This window comes from Camelus ferus, chromosome 20 (assembly GCF_009834535.1).
Source record: "Camelus ferus isolate YT-003-E chromosome 20, BCGSAC_Cfer_1.0, whole genome shotgun sequence".
NCBI lineage: Eukaryota > Metazoa > Chordata > Mammalia > Artiodactyla > Camelidae > Camelus > Camelus ferus.
The window spans coordinates 3,339,979-3,357,349 of NC_045715.1; the positions used below are offsets into that span (position 1 = coordinate 3,339,979).

Sequence of the window (17,371 nt, forward strand, 5' to 3'; positions counted from 1 at the left end):
TCATTCTTCTGCAGTTTCTCATGGGATACTCACTCTTTCTGGGAAACATACACACGGGCGTCCACGATTGTGCGCTTTACGGGAAATCCACGCCCACGATGTAGACAGAAGGGCGGGGAGAGTAGCTGGCTAGGCCTCCGCACTGTTCGTCTTGGTCACAGGGTGACGAGGGTGAAGCCTGTGGGCGGACCAGGGGCCAGGGGCTGCCTCCTCTGACTGCATCACAGACACTCCAGCCCGCTCGTTCATGACTTCCCTTACACCAGTGCAAACAAACATCTACATCTACATAACATGTACAACCAGTGCAAAGGAAGGAAGCTCTGTGTTACAGGAGAACTGGCATCTACCAGATAGTGACATGCGTCACAAGAGGGACAGCCAGGGCACAGGGCTCTGTCTGCTGGGTCTGTCGCTGCCCTCAGGGAAGCTCAGTCTCATCCAGTCAGCCCCTCTGGTGGCCTCTGATCACTGACCTTTCCATCCCTCCAATGGGCAGCTTTCCCAGCCACACCCTTCCTGTCCCCGAGTGTTCTGGGGGCCTCCAGAACATGCCAGGGCAGCCCTGCCCCTCCACAGGCAGGGAGAGACCCCGGGCAGCTGAAACAGTCCTCCGAGTAGGCCCTAGAGTAGAGCCCAGAACATGAGTGACATGGTGAATCTGACCTTCCACACACCTGTTTAGCTTTACACACGAGGAAGCTGAGGTCCAGAGGATCAGGGGATCCGCTTATCACCCTCAGCCTGTACGTGGCCTGGCGTCCAGGAGTAGCCAGTGCTCCCCACTCCTCCGCGGGCCTGCCTTCCTCAACACCTTTACCTGCCACAATCAAATGGAGATGAAAACGCGATGGCTAGTGTGGAGCAGAGGTTGCCCAACTTCAGTGCCTCTTTGGAGCACCTGGAGAGCTTTGACAACTCACGATGCCCTGGCCGCCCACGAAACCAATTAAACCACCACCTCTAGGCTGAGAGCCAAGCATCTGGGGTACCTGGCCCAGGGCAAGTAGCGTGGCTTGTCTGTGTCTGGAGTGGGGAGGGGCAGGAGAGGGGGCTGGGGAATCCAACCCACTCTGGCATCCTGCAGTCTGGGAGAGGAAGTGGTGGACGGCGAGGGTTTTATGAAGATGCTTGGTGGCTCAGGATTTAGGGCTTTCTCACATGGAGGCTGGACTTGCCCCAGAAATTTGACGGTCTGCAAACTATCCTACCTCTGGAGGAGCTGGACCAGTCTACCAGTACTAACTTAGAAATGAGCAGCCTCATGGAGCTCACCCAGGACGGCAGAGTAGGAAGACCCCAAGCTCGCCGCCTCTTGGGGGCGCCGCAACCACAACCGTCTGCAGGAACACCATCAGTGAAAGAGACTGGAACTTACCGATAACATCTACAACCAAGGATACAAAAAGGAAACGGCCCCAGTGAGAGGGGCAGAGTCAACACACAGTCAAGTCCCACACCGCAGCCCACAGACAGGAGGATGGTGACAACTGGCAGAGTTCTCCCACAGGAGCGAGGGGTCGGCCCCACGTCAGGCTCCCCAGTCCAGGTGTCCTATGCCAGGAAGACGAGCCCCAGAACACTTGAAGGGCTTATCTTTCAGAGTCCCAGAGGGCTGGGGGAGATGGCAACTCCAGTAGTAAAGGACGTACACAAAATCTCACACACTCCGGGACCCTGGTCAGAAGCGGTCATTTGAAAAGAATCTGGATCGGACCTACGTTCTGGCCCTGGAGAGCCTCTGGGAGAGGCAGGAGGCAACTGGGGCTCACCCTGGGGACACAGACACTGGCTGCAGCCGTTTGGGGAGCTCATTGTACCACGTGGACACTGGTGGCCGACAAATGCCATTCTGACATATTCCCTCCGGCCCATCGGCATCAGGACCCAGCCCCTCTCCTGCCCACCAACCTCTAGTCCCCAGTACTGGGGCTCCTCAGGCCACACAACTAACTGGTGAGGGGGCAGCCCCACCCACCAGCACACATGTGCCTTAAGACCCCCTGAGCGCACAGCCACCCCTGGACACAGCCCTGCCCACTAGAGCCCACACACCCGTGCCCAGACCGGAGACCCAGGACCCCCAGGGCCCTGCAGCCAGAGACCCCAAGACCCATCTCCACCCACCAGCGGGCAGAGAGCAGCCACAGGGCATCCGCAGCTCCGCAGCCTGTGGGCCCAGCCCGCTCACCAACAGGCCAGTACCTCTCCTGGGAACCAGCTAGGCCCTGGTGCCACGCATGAGCAGGCCAACACAGACTCCACCGCCAGCTGGATCAGGAGCCAGCCTCCCCTCCAGCAGTCTGCCACGAGCCCTGCAGCCAGACCCAGACCCCAGGACTTGGCTTCACCCACCAGTGGGCAGGCACCAAGCTCCAGGGTCTCCTGGACCCCAACTTCACCCACCAGCAAGCCAGCTGTAGCTCCAGGGCCCCCTGGGGACTCTGCAACCAGCCACCTCATGACCCAGCCCCAACTACTGGTGGCCAGCAGCCTCCACCCAAGGCCGGGCCTGACCACCACCAAGACCAGGGCCGGCAAAGCCTATCAGGCCGCCCACACAGTGAGCCCACCACAGCGGAAGGACCCGCACAGCCCACGCTGGGGGCACCCCTGGAGCATACAGCTCTGGTGATGAGAGGGGAGAGCACTGCTGGGGCGCAGAGAACGTCCCCTACAGAAAGCCACTTCTCAGAACATGATGCTGTGCACCAGAAATTAACACAACGTTGTAAACTGGCTATACTTCAATAATTTTAAAAAAGCCACTTCTCCAAGGTCAGGAAATGTAATCAACCTACCAGACATATAGAAATAAACACAGCAAACTAGGCAAAATGAGGAGACAGAGGAGCACGTTCCAAACAAAGGAACAAGACAAAACTCCCGAACAACTAAGTGGAGTGGAGACAGGCAACCTACCCGACAGGGTCAGAGTAACTCGGAGAACCGGCTCCTTGAAAAGAAACAAAGTTGATGAACCTTTAACCAGACTCACCAAGAAAAAAGTGACAAGGCCTCAAAAACCAATAAAATCAGAAATGAAAAAGGAGAAGTTACAACTGACACCATAGAAATATAAAGGAACCTAGGAGGCTACTGTGAACAACTAATGCCAATAAAATGGACAACCTAGAAGTGGACAGTTTCTTAGGAAGATGCAAGCTCCCACGACTGAAGGAAGAGAAGGAAAATATGAGCAGACCAACTGCCAGGAATGTAATTGAATCAGTAATTTTAAAAGTCCTAACAAACAAAAGTCCAGAACCAGATGGTTTCACAGATGAATTCTACCAAACATTTAGGGAAGAGTTAACACCTATCCTTCTGAAATTATTCCAAAAAAACAAAACTCAGAGGAAGGAACACTGCCAAACTCACTCTATGAGTCCAGCATCACCCTGTTACCGAAACCAGACAGAGATATTACAGACCAGTATCACTGATGAACGCAGATGCAAAAACCTAGCAAACCGAATTCAACAATACATTAGAAGGATCACACACCACGATCAAGTGGGATTCATCCTGGGGATGCAAGCACTTTTCAGTATCTGTAAATCCGTGTGATGCACCACATTCACAAATTAAAGAATAAAAACCATATGAACATCTCAGTAGATGCAGAAAAAGCTTTTGACAAAATTCAACATCCATTTATGATTTAAAAAAAAAAAAAAAAAAAAACTCCAGAAAGTGGGCACAGAGGGAACACACCTCAACAAAGTAAAGGCCATACATGACAAACCCACAGCTCACACCACACTCAGTAGTGGAAAGCTGAGAGCACTTCCTCTAAGGTCAGGATCAAGACAAGGATGCCCACTCTTGCCATTGTTATTCACTATAGTTTTGGAAGTCCCAGCCACAGCAATCAGGGAAAAAAATCAAAGGAATCCAAACTGGAAAAGAAGTAAAACCATCACTGTTTGCAGATGACATGATACTAGACACAGAATATCCTAAAGATGCCACCAGAGAACTGCTAAAGCTCAATGAACTTGGTAAAGTTGCAAGATATAAAATATACAGAAATCTGCTGCATTTCTATGCACTAACAACAAACTATCAGAAGGAGAAATTAAGAAAACAATCCCATTTACATCCAAAAAACATAATACTTAGGAGTAAACCTACCTGAGGAAGTTAAAGACTTGCACTCAGAAAACTATAAAGCAGAAAACTAAAAAAACACTGATAAAGAATCTGAAGACAACACAGATGGAAATACATTCTGTGTTCATAGATTCGAAGATAGGGTTTTAAATTACCATGTTACCCAAGGCAAACTACAGATTAAATGCAATCCCTATTAAAATACAAATGGCATTTTTCACAGAACTAGAACAAATAATTTTAAAATCTGTATGGAAGCACAAAGGACCCTCAATAGCCAAAACAAACTTGAGAAAGAACAGAGCTGGAGGAATCACACGCCTTGATTTCAGACTATACTGCAAAGCTACAGAAATCAAAACAATATGGTACTGGCACCAAAAAAGGCACATAGCTCAATGGAACAGGATAGAAAGCCCAGAAATACACCTACACATTTATGGCCAATTCATCTGTGACACAGGAGGCAAGAACAGACAATGGAGAAGAGACAGTCTCTTCAATAAGTGGTACTGGGAAACTGGACAGCTACCTGTAAAAGGCAGAAATCAGAAAATTTCCTAACACCATAAACAAACTCAAAATGGAGTAAAGACCTAAATGTAAGACTAGAGACCATAAAACTCTTAAAAGAAAATATAGGCAGAACATTCAGACAGAAATCTTCTCAGTACTTTTTTGGGGATCTGTCTCCTAAGGCAAAAGAAACAAAAGCAAAAATAAACAGATGGGACCTACGTAAACTTAAAAGCTTTTGCACAGCAAAGGAAACCACAGTCGAGATGAAAAGGCAGGCAACCTAAAAAGATGAAAGAATGGGAGAAACATTTGCAAGCGATACAACCAATAAGGGGATTACAGCCAGAATAAACAGTTCCCACAACTCAGCATCAAAAAAAACAAAACCAAAAAACTGAGTAAATAATGGGCAGAAGAACTGAATAGACATTTTTCCAAAGAAGATATACAGCTGGCCAATAGGCACATTGAAACAATGCTCAACATTGCTAATCAGAAAAATGCAAATCGAAACCCCAGTGAGATATCACCTCACGCCTGTCAGAATAGCCATCATCAAAAAGACCACAAATAACAAATGTTGGTGAGGACGTGGAGAAAAGGGAACCCTTGTACACTGCTGGCAGGACCGTAAATTGGTGCAGCCACTGTGGGAAAAAATTATGGAGGTTCCTCAAAAAACTAAAAATAGAACCGCCATATGATCCAGTAATTCCACTCCTGGGTATATAGCCAAAGAAAACGAAAACGCTAATTTGAAAAGATACCTGCACCCCCAACGTTCATAGCAGCATTGTTTACAATAGCCTAGATATGGAAGCAACCTGAGTGTCCTTCAGCAGATGACTGGACAAAGAAGTTGTGGTATCTATATACCGTGGAATACTACTCAGCCATAAAAAAGGAAACATTGCCATTTACAACAACATGGATGGACTTGAAGGCTATTAAGCTTGGTGAAACGAGTCAGACAAGAAAGACGGATACTGTAGGATATTACTTATATGTGGAATCTAAAAAATAAAACAAACTAGTGAATATAGCAAAAAAAAAAAACAAAAACAGATTTAGAGATACAGAGAACAAACTAGTAGTTACCACTGGGGAGAGGGAAGTCGAGAGGGGCAAGATATGGGTAGAGGATTAAGAGGTACAAACTACTATGTATAAAATAAGTATCACAAGGATATACTGCACAGCACAGGGAATACAGTCATATTTTATAATAACTATAAATGGAGTATAACCTTTAAAATTTGTGAATCACTATGTTGTACACCTAAAACTTATATAATACTGTGAATTTACTATACTTCAAACAAAAAATAAAAATGAGTAAAAATAGTACCCTTCTGTAAAAAAAAAAATAATAATAAATAAAAATAAACAGCCTCACTGCTTGGCAACAGGGGAAAGGCTGACAATATTCCAGGAAACTCCTCCCTGTCCCTGAGGAACATTACAATGGTGTCTCTGAAGATGCTGACAAATACCTGCTTGGTGACAATAGCACTGCACAATTTTAACACTGGTTTAAAAGTTACTTTTTTGGTGGGAGAGAAAACTTTGGTATTTCAAAGGTAAAAGTTGAATTTATGATCTTAGAGCCATACTATGTCCTTAGGTGACTAATAGATTGGTTAGCACAGGCATTTTGTAAACATAAAGGCTAAGGTCTAATGATTTTTAACATTAATTTATATTTTCCTAAATTTTATGTGGTATTCTAAAACTGAATTTAAAAAGACTAAAATCATACAATCTATGTCCTTCAACCACAATGGAGTAAAATTAGGTATTAACAAATTTAAGACATTAAAAATGCGTGGAAAGTAAAGATCACATTCCTAAACAGAGACAAAACTCCTATAAGAGAGATTAGAAGATATCTGGAGATAAGTGAAAATGAAAACGAAAACATGAGTATTTGAATAAATTATACAATAACAAAACACCTATATTAAAAAGTAGAAAAGAAAACAGATATTAAGTCAATAACATTCCACCTTAAGTAACTAGAAAAAAGAGCAAACTTAACACACAGCAAGCAGAACGAAGGAAATAAGATTAGAGCAAAAGTAAGTAAAACGACGAATATAGAAATGGGAGAGAAAAATCAAGGAAACCCAAAGTTAGTTCTGTGAAAAAAATTAGACTGATTTAGGAAAAAAGCATATTCAAAGTACTAATCTCAGGAGTGAGAGAGGAGACGTACCACCAACCCTATAGAAATAAAAAGAATTAAGGGAACGCTATAAGCACCTGTATGCTGACAAATTAGGTAAGCAACACGAGATGGGCTAATTCCTAGAAAGAAACAGACAACTGTGAATACACCTGTAACAGGAGACTGAATCAGTAACCAAAAATCTTCCCACAAAGAAAAGCCCAGGACCAAATGGTTTCACTCATCAATCCTATCAAATGTTTACGAAGGAATCAGTACCAATCCTTCATAAATGTTTCCAAAAGATAGACAGAACGCTTTCTAACTTCTTCTATGAGGCCAGTATTGCCCTAATATCAAAACCACACAAAGATGTCACAAGAATATTGTAGATCAATATTCCTCAGAAATGCAAAAATTCTTAACAAAATAATCTGGCACCATATAAAAATTATACACCATGACCAAGTGGGATTTATGGCAAGAATGCAAGGTTGATTCAGCACACAAAAGAAATCAATGTAATAACAATATTGTTAAAATAAAGGATAGGACCATATGATCTCAATAAATGCAGGAAAAGCACCTGAAAAATCTGAGCCATCATAATAGACACACTCCACCAGTCTAGGAACAGAAAGGACTTCCTCAACTTGCTAAAGGGCGTCTATGAAAAACCCACAACTAACATGATACTTAATAGTGTGAAAACTTTCACTTTAAAATCAGAAACAAGAGAAAGATGTTTGCTCTTGGCACTTCTATTCAGCATTGTGTTGAAGGGTGTGACAATTACACAAGGAAAAGAAATAAATAATCAAATATTAAAAACCACTAATTTGAAAAGATAATGCACCCCAATGTTCACAGCAGCACTATTTACAATAGCCAAGCTACGGAATCAACCTAGGTGTCCGTTGGCAGATGACTGGATAAAGACGACGTGGTGTCCATATACAACGGACTACTACCTAGCCGTGAAAAATAATGAAATCTTGCCGTTTGTGACAACACGGAGAGACCTTGGGAGCGTTATGCTAAGTGAGGTAAGTCAGAAAGAGACAAACACCATATGATCTCATTATATGTGGAATTCAAAACAAGAACACCAAGCTCACAGACACAGAAGACAGACTGGTGGCTGTCAGAGGTAGGGGTGGGACGGGTGGGTGAAATGGATGACGGGGGCCAAGATGCATAAACTTGCGGTTATAAAATGAGTCAGTCATGAGGCTGTGATGTACAGCACAGCAACTATAGTTAATACTGTGTATGTGAAAACTGCTCAGAGAGTAGGTATTAAAAGTTCCCATTACAAGGAAAAAAAATTGTAACTGTGTGCTGACAGATATTTACTAGACTTACTGTAGTGATGATTTTGCAATACACACAAATACTGAATCACTATGTTGTACACCTGAAACTAATATACCATTATGTCAATTATACTTCAATTTAAAAAAAGAAATAGAAGGCTTCCAGACTGTAAAGGTAAAAATATCTATCTATAGACACGATCTTATACAGAGAGAATGCTAAAGAATCCACACATCAAAAACAAGAAAACCCCCCAAACCCAACCTGTTAGAACTAGTAAGTTCAATAAGTTTGTACAATACACAAAAACCAATTGTATTTCTAAACACTAGCAATAAACAATCTGAAAATGAAATCAAGTAAGCAGTTTCATTGATAGTAGAATCAAAAAGAATAAAATTCTTGGGAATAAATTAACCAAAGAAGTGCAAGACTTGTGTACTGGAAACTACAAAACATTGCTGAAAGAAATTAAAGACGACCTAAATAAATGGAAAGATACTCACATGGATTGGAGGACTTAACATCATGAAACTGGCAAAATTTGCCTACAGATTCAACGAGGTCGCTATTAAAATTCCAACTGTCTTTCTTGCAGAAATGGACAAATGAGTCCTAAAATTCATCTGAAAACGCAAGAGGTCCAGAATAGCCAGTTCAATTCTGAGAAAGGGAAGACAAAGTTGGAGGTCTCACACGTCCCAATTTCAAAACTTACTACAGAGCCATAGCAAGCAAGGCAGTGTGTGCTGGCGAGGAGAGACATACAGATTGATGGACTAGAACTGAGAGTCCAGAAATAAACCCTTTCTTCTATAAGCAACTGAGTTTGAACAAGGACGCCAAAACCATTCAATGATGAAAGAACAGTCTTTTTAACAAATGGTTCCTGGACAGCTGGACATCCACCTGTGAAAGCACCAAGTTGGACTCACCAAAAACCAAACTCAAAACGGATCAAAACCTAAATCGAAGAACTAAAAACATAACACTTTCAGAAGAAATCACAGGTGTAACTCTTTGTGATCTTGGATTAGGCAATGATTTTCTTTTTAGATATAACACTAAAAGCACAACCAAAGGAAAAAATAAACTGAACTTCATCAAGTAACATTTTTTAAACTTGTACTTCAAAGAACACCCAAGAAAGTTAAAAGCCAACTCACCGAATGGAGAAGGTATCTTCAAATTATGTATGTGATAAGGGTCTACTGTCCAGAATATATAAAGAACTCTTAATTCAACAAGAGGCGACCCAATTTAAAAACAGGCAAAGGATCTGAGTAGACATTTCTCCAAAGATACACAAACGGCCAATAAACACATGAAAAGATGTTCAATATATCATTAATCATTAGGGAAATGCACATCACAGCCATAATGACAGATCACTTGACAACACTAGGATGGCTATAATGAAAAAAGTGGAAAATAACACATGTTGATGAAAATGTGAAAAAACTGGAAGTCTTCTACACTGTCAGTAGGAATATAAATTGGTACAACCATAGTGGAAAACAGCTTGGCACGTCCACAAAATGTTAAACACAGAGTTACTACATGATTCTGCATTTCCATTCCTAAGAGAACTGAAAACAAGTACTCAAATGCTTGTACACAAATGTTCACAGCGTCATTGCTCACCACAGAGGATAAATAGCCCTGATGTCCATCAATGGATGACAAATATCATTTGTTCTTATATGTGGACTATTAAAAAAAAAGCTACAAATTTTATTTACAAACAAGAAATAGACTCACATAGAAAACAAACTGTGGTTACCCAGGGGGAAAGGGGGTGGATAGATGAGGAGTTTGGGATTAACAGACACACACTACTATATATAAAATATATAAACAACAAGGATCTGCTGTACAGCACAGGGAACTATATTCAATTTCTTGTAATGAGCCATAATGGGAAAGAAACTGAAAAAAATATATATGTATATAACTGAATTGCACCTGGAACTAACATTGTAAATTGACTACACTTCAATAAAATTTTTTTAACTTTTTAAAGTGTTCTGGAATGAGTGGTGATTTTGCACAGCTTTGGAAATATACTAAAACCCACTGAATATTACACTTTAAAGGTTAATTTTACAGTATTTGGACTAGCTCTTAATTTTTAAGCATGTATATATGCTCTCAACTAACACAGGGAAGAAGTGGGAAAAATACGTAATTGATTCAGAACAAGGGATGAAAAATTTTAGCAAATAGAATCCAACAACACATAAAAAAGATTATACATCATGACCAAGTGGGGTTCATCCCAGGGACACAAGGCTGGTTCAACATACACAAGTCAATCGATGTAATACATCACATCAACAAGAGAAAGGACAAAAACCACATGATCATCTCAATAGATGCAGAAAAAGCATTTGATAAAATTCAACACTCATTTATGATAAAAACTCTCGCCAAAGTGGGTATAGAGGGAACATATCTCAACATAATAAAAGCTATATATGACAAACCTACAGCCAGCATAGCACTCAACGGTGAAAAACTCAAAAGCTTCCCACTAAAATCTGGGACAAGACAAGGCTGCCCACTATCACCACTCCTATTCAACATAGTCCTGGAAGTCCTAGCCACAGCAATCAGGCAAGAGAAAGAAATAAAAGGGATCCAAATTGGAAAAGAAGAGGTAAAAGTGTCACTATATGCTGACGACATGTTACTATATATAGAAAACCCTAAAAGGTCCACACAAAAGCTACTAGAGCTGATTGAAGAATTCAGCAAGGTAGCAGGTTACAAAATTAACGTTCAAAAATCAGTTGCATTTCTTTACACTAACGATGAATCAACAGAAAAAGAAAGTAAAGAAACAATCCCCTCTAAAATAGCACCCAAAGTAATAAAATATCTGGGAATAAATCTAACCAAGGAGGTGAAAGAATTATACACAGAAAACTATAAAGCATTGATGAAGGAAATTAAAGAAGACTTTAAAACATGGAAAGATATTCCATGCTCTTGGATTGGAAGAATTAATATTGTTAAAATGGTCACACTGCCCAAGGCAATCTACAGATTTAATGCAATCCCTATCAAATTACCCAGGACATATTTCACAGAACTAGAACAAATCATAACAAAATTTATATGGAACCATCAAAGACTTAGAATTGCCAAAGCATTACTGAAGAGAAAGAAAGAGGCTGGAGGAATAACTCTCCCAGACTTCAGACAATACTATAGAGCTACAGTCATCAAGACAGCATGGTATTGGTACCAAAACAGACATATAGACCAATGGAACAGAATAGAGAGCCCAGAAATGAACCCATAAGCTTTTGGTCAACTAATCTTCGACAAAGGAGGCAAGAATACACATGGAATAAAGACAGTCTCTTCAGCAAATGGTGTTGGGAAAACTGGACAGCAGCATGTAAAACAATGAAGCTAGAACACTCCCTTACACCATATACAAAAATCAACTCAAAATGGATCGAAGACTTAAACATAAGACAAGATACAATAAACCTCCTAGAGGAAAACATAGGCAAAACATTATCTGACATACATTTCAAAAATTTTCTCCTAGAAGAAATAAAAGCAAGAATAAACAAATGGGACCTAATGAAACTTATAAGCGTCTGCACAGCAAAGGAAACCAGAAGCAAAACAAGAAGAAAACCTACGGAATGGGAGAAAATTTTTGCAAGTGAAACCGACAAAGGCTTGATCTCCAGAATATATAAGCAGCTCATACAACTCAATAAGAAAAAAATAAACAACCCAATCCAAAAATGGGCAGAAGACCTAAACAAGCAATTCTCCAAGGAAGACACACAAATGATCAAAAGGCACATGAAAAAAAGCTCAATATCACTAATTATCAGAGAAATGCAAATGAAAACTACTATGAGGTATCACCTCACACCAGTCAGAATGGCCGTCATTCAAAAATCCACAAATGACGAATGCTGGAGAGGCTGTGGAGAAAGGGGAACCCTCCTACACTGCTGGTGGGAATGCAGTTTAGTGCAGCCACTGTGGAAAACAGTGTGGAGAGTCCTCAAAAGACTAGGAATAGACTTACCATATGACCCAGGAATCCCACTCCTGGGCTTGTATCCAGAAGGAACTCTACTTCAGGATGACACCTGCGCCCCAATGTTCATAGCAGCACTATTTACAATAGCCAAAACATGGAAACAGCCTAAATGTCCATCAACAGGTGACTGGATAAAGAAGATGTGGTATATTTATACAATGGAATACTACTCAGCCATAAAAACCGACAACATAATGCCATTTGCAGCAACATGGATGCTCCTGGAGAATGTCATTCTAAGTGAAGTAAGCCAGAAAGAGAAAGAAAAATACCATATGAGATCGCTCATATGTGGAATCTAAAAAACAAAAACAAAAACAAAGCGTAAATACAGGACAGAAATAGACTCATAGACAGAGAATACAGACTTGTGGTTGCCAGGGGGGTGGAGGGTGGGAAGGGATAGACTGGGATTTCAAAATTGTAGAATAGATAAACAAGATTACACTGTATAGCACAGGGAAATATACACAAAATGTTATGATAACTCACAGAGAAAAAAATGTGACAATGAGTGTGTATATGTCCATGAATGACTGAAAAATTGTGCCGAACACTGGAATTTGACACAACATTGTAAAGTGATTATAAATCAATAAAAAATGTTAAAAAAAAAAAAAAAAAGAACAAGGGACGAAAAAGGACAAATGGCAAACACATAGCTGACACGGATTTTAGCTCAAAGTATTAATACGTTAAGTGAAAACTGACTACACGCTTGTGTGAGAGTATCTAGCTATACATGTATGCTTACAAAAAAAAAAACACATCTAAAACTAAAAACTTTAAAGTGAAAGGTAGAAGATATGAGTTATACAAATACGAACAACAAAAAACTGGCGTAGCCATATCAGCATCAAAGTATCTATTAAAGCAAAAAGAATGTTAGAAAAAACTTCATCATGACAGCAGAAAGAGTTCTACTGAAAGATAAAGACAATTCCAAACTCACGTGTGCCTAATCGCTTACCCTCAAAACACATGAAGCGGAAGTTGATGTCGCGGCTATAGCAAATACAGAAAAGTGCAAAACCGTTAAAAGGGGGCTTTGGGCCCAAGGCAGTAAGTGACAGCATCTGACCTCTTACACCCTCAACAGCAATGGGATGTTCAAGAGTCATGTAATTGGTTTTGTGTTTTACTTTTGCACGTTTCCAAGTGAGTACAGAGGCTCCTAAATTTCCTCCCAATGACCCCACCTCCGGGGATTCGCACATGGTGTAATCCCCTCCTCTCCGTGGGGCCTGGGCCCAGCGACTTGTTTAAAACAGACAGAAAATGGCCAGAGTGATGGGCTGTCACTGCTGAGCTCAGGCTGTGGGCCTGTGACACTTGCTCCTTCTGCCTCGTCCTGCTCCCTCTGGGGAAGCCAGCTGCCCCCCTGTGGGCACCTAAGGAGGCACCAGGGGCCAAGGAACTGGGGGCCGTTTCCATCAGAGCCAGAGAGGAACTGAGGCCCTCAGGCCAACCACCCATGAGGAGCTGAGTCCTGCCAGGGCACCCCCGGAGGAAACCCCCCTACCAGAGGACCCAGAGAAGCTACAGCTGGAGTTGTGGTCCACCAGCTAGGAGAGAACTGATGTCGTAAGATGACCCGTCTCCCAGGGCACTCTGGTACTTGACAGATACACAGGTGTCTGCATGTAAGGCGGGAGATGATAATTTTGGCTGAGACCCTATCTCGTTTTGCTTTTTAAACATCCTGTTCATTCTTTGCATTTAAGCATTGCTTTATAAGGGACTGGACACATACATGAGTTTATGTCTGTACAATGGATTCCTGTGCGACTCTTAAGGATGTGTTATCAATGATGTATATGTTCATATAATGAATATGTTCATATAATGAATGTTTACTGCCCTGAGTGTAATTCTAGTGAGATAATTGCTAATCTACTGCAACTTTCAGGTGAGAAGACAAATTCAGGGAGGTTACATAATTTCCCTAAGGCCACCCCCGGTAAAGGGTTGGAACAAGTATTTGACAGCAATCAAATCACATCCTGGAACAGCGTTCTGTCCCGCCTTGTGCCCAGGGCTCCACAGACCCCCGGGGCCCAGGGAAGGAGCCCAAGCGCCCGGTCGTTCACAGCCTCTGCAAGGGAGCAGCGGAGCCCAGACTGGACTCACGTAGAAACGGGAGCGAACACGCCGCCGATCGCCTCTTGCAGTTAAGCCTCTGTACACCTGTGACATGCATGTCGCTACAGGTACCCTTGCTCTCTAAGCTCTTACTATCGGGCTTAAGAGTCAAATGAAGTCAGTTTTTAGATCTGTTCTGGGAACTCTTGCTACTACTTTAAACTCAGGAACCGAACTCCGCGGGACTTGTATCGGCCCCCCGACTCAAGCTTGCTGTCTGACTTCCATCACCCAACCCAGGAACCAGACAGATCCGGGAGGTGAGGGATAGTTACAAATACACAGAAAATACAAACTTCTGGCTTGGCAGTCACTGGTTATTTTGAGTGGGTGCCAATATGAGAAACTTAGTTTTCAAGTATATCAGTGCTAAGTGGTCTTAATTTTTACAAGAATATTTACATAATTTTTAAAAAGAAAATACACCTGTCGGTGGAATGCCCCTTTTGGGGAACCCTGCCCATCTCGAGAACCCTCACCCAGATTCCCAGAGGGGGCCTCACCCGAATATTTGGAAGCCGACGCCCTCGGGGATACGAGGGCCAGCCTCGTCCCCGCTCAGGGATCTCGGCCCCAGCGGGTCCTTCCGCAGCGTGGCCTCCGGGCTGCTACGCTGGACGCCCCTGTGTTGAAGCAGCAGCCACTCACGTACCACGTGAGCGTCCCAGATATACTGCAAAGCAAGCAGTTCACCCCTCGAGCCCTTGCCACCCAGGGCCCATGGCTGGGACTGCGGGGGTGACGGGAAACCTTTCTGGCGTCTTGGGGCTCAGCAAGCTCTCTCCTTCTGCCCTGGAGCTGCCGCTCAGATGGCTGAGGGCTGTGCTAACAAGGGGTGAGTCTTGGCCTGGGGACCTGTCTGCCAGCCTCTGATCCTTTTCCCAAGACCTGGGCTGGCTGCCTGGTGGCAACTCTTAATCAAAAGGCCAAGAGAGCAGCTTAAATGACCATGGCCACCTCGGGGCTCCTGGGGAGGCTGTGAACCCTCCCCCCACCCCCCGGCAGCAGGGCAACATGTCCATAATCCTCCAAAGTGCCTCTTCCTAGACCTGCACCTCTTCCTGAACCCAAGGCACTGCTTGGGTAAAATGAAAAACCGGTTGACTTACACCTTACTTATACCTTGCCTATAAATTTGTAGCAGCAGCCTGCCAGCTGTGACAGTTCCCACTTTCGCTTCCTTTGTTATCCGAAAGCGTTATTGCCTGATTACTTTTTACCAGCCTCCTGGGGGAAGAAATGGCCCAGCAGCCCCGTGCTTGGAGAGGAATGACCTGAGAGTCTCGCTCACGCCTGGTGTGTGGTCGTCAGGACAGCACCAGCCCTCAGCTGCGTTTCGTCCTCAGCTGCGTTTCACACCCAACCTGCCTTCTCAATTTCCAGCTGCCCCACGAAGGAGGAGGGAGAGACACACAGCACCCCCCCCACCTCCCCGCCGCAGCCCGTCACCTGTGGGAGGACAGGGACGCCTGCCGAGTGCCCTGCAGAGGTGAAAGTTCAGCTCACCGGCAGGCTGCAGCATGTGCAGCAGTCACGGGGACTAGCAGATTGGGGACTTGGGCCCTTCCCACCCCGTCCGCCCAGCAGGTCCTCTCCTCGGCTTGGACGTCCCTTCACGGGATCCTGGGACATGGAGAGTCGTGTCAGCAGCCACAGTGATGCCCCCGGAACCAGCCTCTCAGTGCTGGGCTCTCCTGTGACCAGGACACTTAGAAGAACCGTGGCTCCTGTCAGTGACCAGGTTTGGAGAGAGACGCGTGCACCCAAGTGATCAGAGCGTAACCCGAACCACTTCACTGCCAACCATACGTGTGTGTGTGTTAAGCATCCTAACAGCTTCATCAGCCGGTGACAGACATGCTGTAACTGCACACATTTAAAGGACGCGACTTGATTCGTGTTGACGTGTGTACGCTGGCATAAGCAGAGAGAACACTTGCATCACCCCAGCCTCCTTGAGCCTCCTTGTGATCCCTCCTGCCCTCCCCCAAGCAGCCACTGGTCTGCTTTTTGTCACAAATAAGCAGATTTGCAACTACTTATCACACCAGCTCAGGGCCCAGCAGGCAAACACGCACTTTCTTTCTGTAGGTTGAGCCTTTTGTTGTGCGTTTAAAAGTCTCAATTCCCAGAGAGCCAGAGAAACAGACACAGATGAAAGGCTGGTCTCGGGCCTCCTCCCGGGAGTCCTGCCCGAACAACAGCCTTGCCTGCTGGGAGGCAACCCTCACCACCCTTCCCAGCAGGCTCAGGACGGCATGAGACTCCTGGCCAGTTCTGGACCCGAACAAGGAAACCCAGAAAGAGGACACAGGAAGCCAGCCGCTGCCACCTGGCCCCTCAGCCCACGCCACCCAGCTGCTCAGTGGAGCAACCTCCAGGCCTCCCTCCTTCCCTGGAGCACTACCCTTTCAGCTCTTTCCTCCGCCTGCTTCTGTCACTGAACCAGGTCCGTTTTGCAGGATGCCCAGCAAACCAGAAAGCTGAGACGCCGGGTCCACAGCAAAGACGGGCAGCCCAGCCAGGAGATGGCTGAACAAACCTCAACGCCACCCCTGGAGAGCAAGGGGCTGGGGTATTTACGGGATGAGGACTAAGACGCAGGGCGATCAGAGGCGCAGGCGCATGGGGAGAGGTGATGGGGAAAAGGTGCGTGATCGCCGTTCTGCGCAGGCGTTAACTAAGCTACCGGCCTCTGAACCCTGGAAAGTCACGGAGCGCACGCTGGCGCATGCCCACCTGGAGGGTCATGGTCCCATCCAGCCTTAACCAGCTCAGCTCGACCTGGACGCAGGTGTCTCCAAGTTTTGGAAAACAACTTGGGGCCAACATCTTATTAGTTTGGGCTCCGTGCCGCGTGGAGGACAGGCAAGTCTTCAAACCACCTCGATTAGCGAAGGCAGGTGAAATGGATTCGACTCAGCACCACGTGTCACTCCCTTCCCCCTCCCCGCAGCCCCCGCGGCCCCAGGTCAAAGTCAACAGCTTCTTCTCTACCCTCAACCTGTTTGCAGAATGAGGCCTCCGACTCGGCT

The 17,371-nt window shown here is 44.5% G+C and overlaps 1 long non-coding RNA gene across 1 annotated transcript; it reads right to left on the reverse strand.

The window, feature by feature from the left end:
• Positions 1 to 33: 33 nt before the first annotated feature.
• Positions 34 to 16,905, reverse strand: LOC116658170. The gene is made up of 3 exons (XR_004313367.1): positions 16,744 to 16,905; positions 678 to 820; positions 34 to 178 (listed from the first exon to the last, which is right to left on the reverse strand). It is a non-coding gene; the product is annotated as an uncharacterized LOC116658170 (long non-coding RNA).
• Between the last annotated feature and the right edge of the window lie 466 nt (positions 16,906 to 17,371).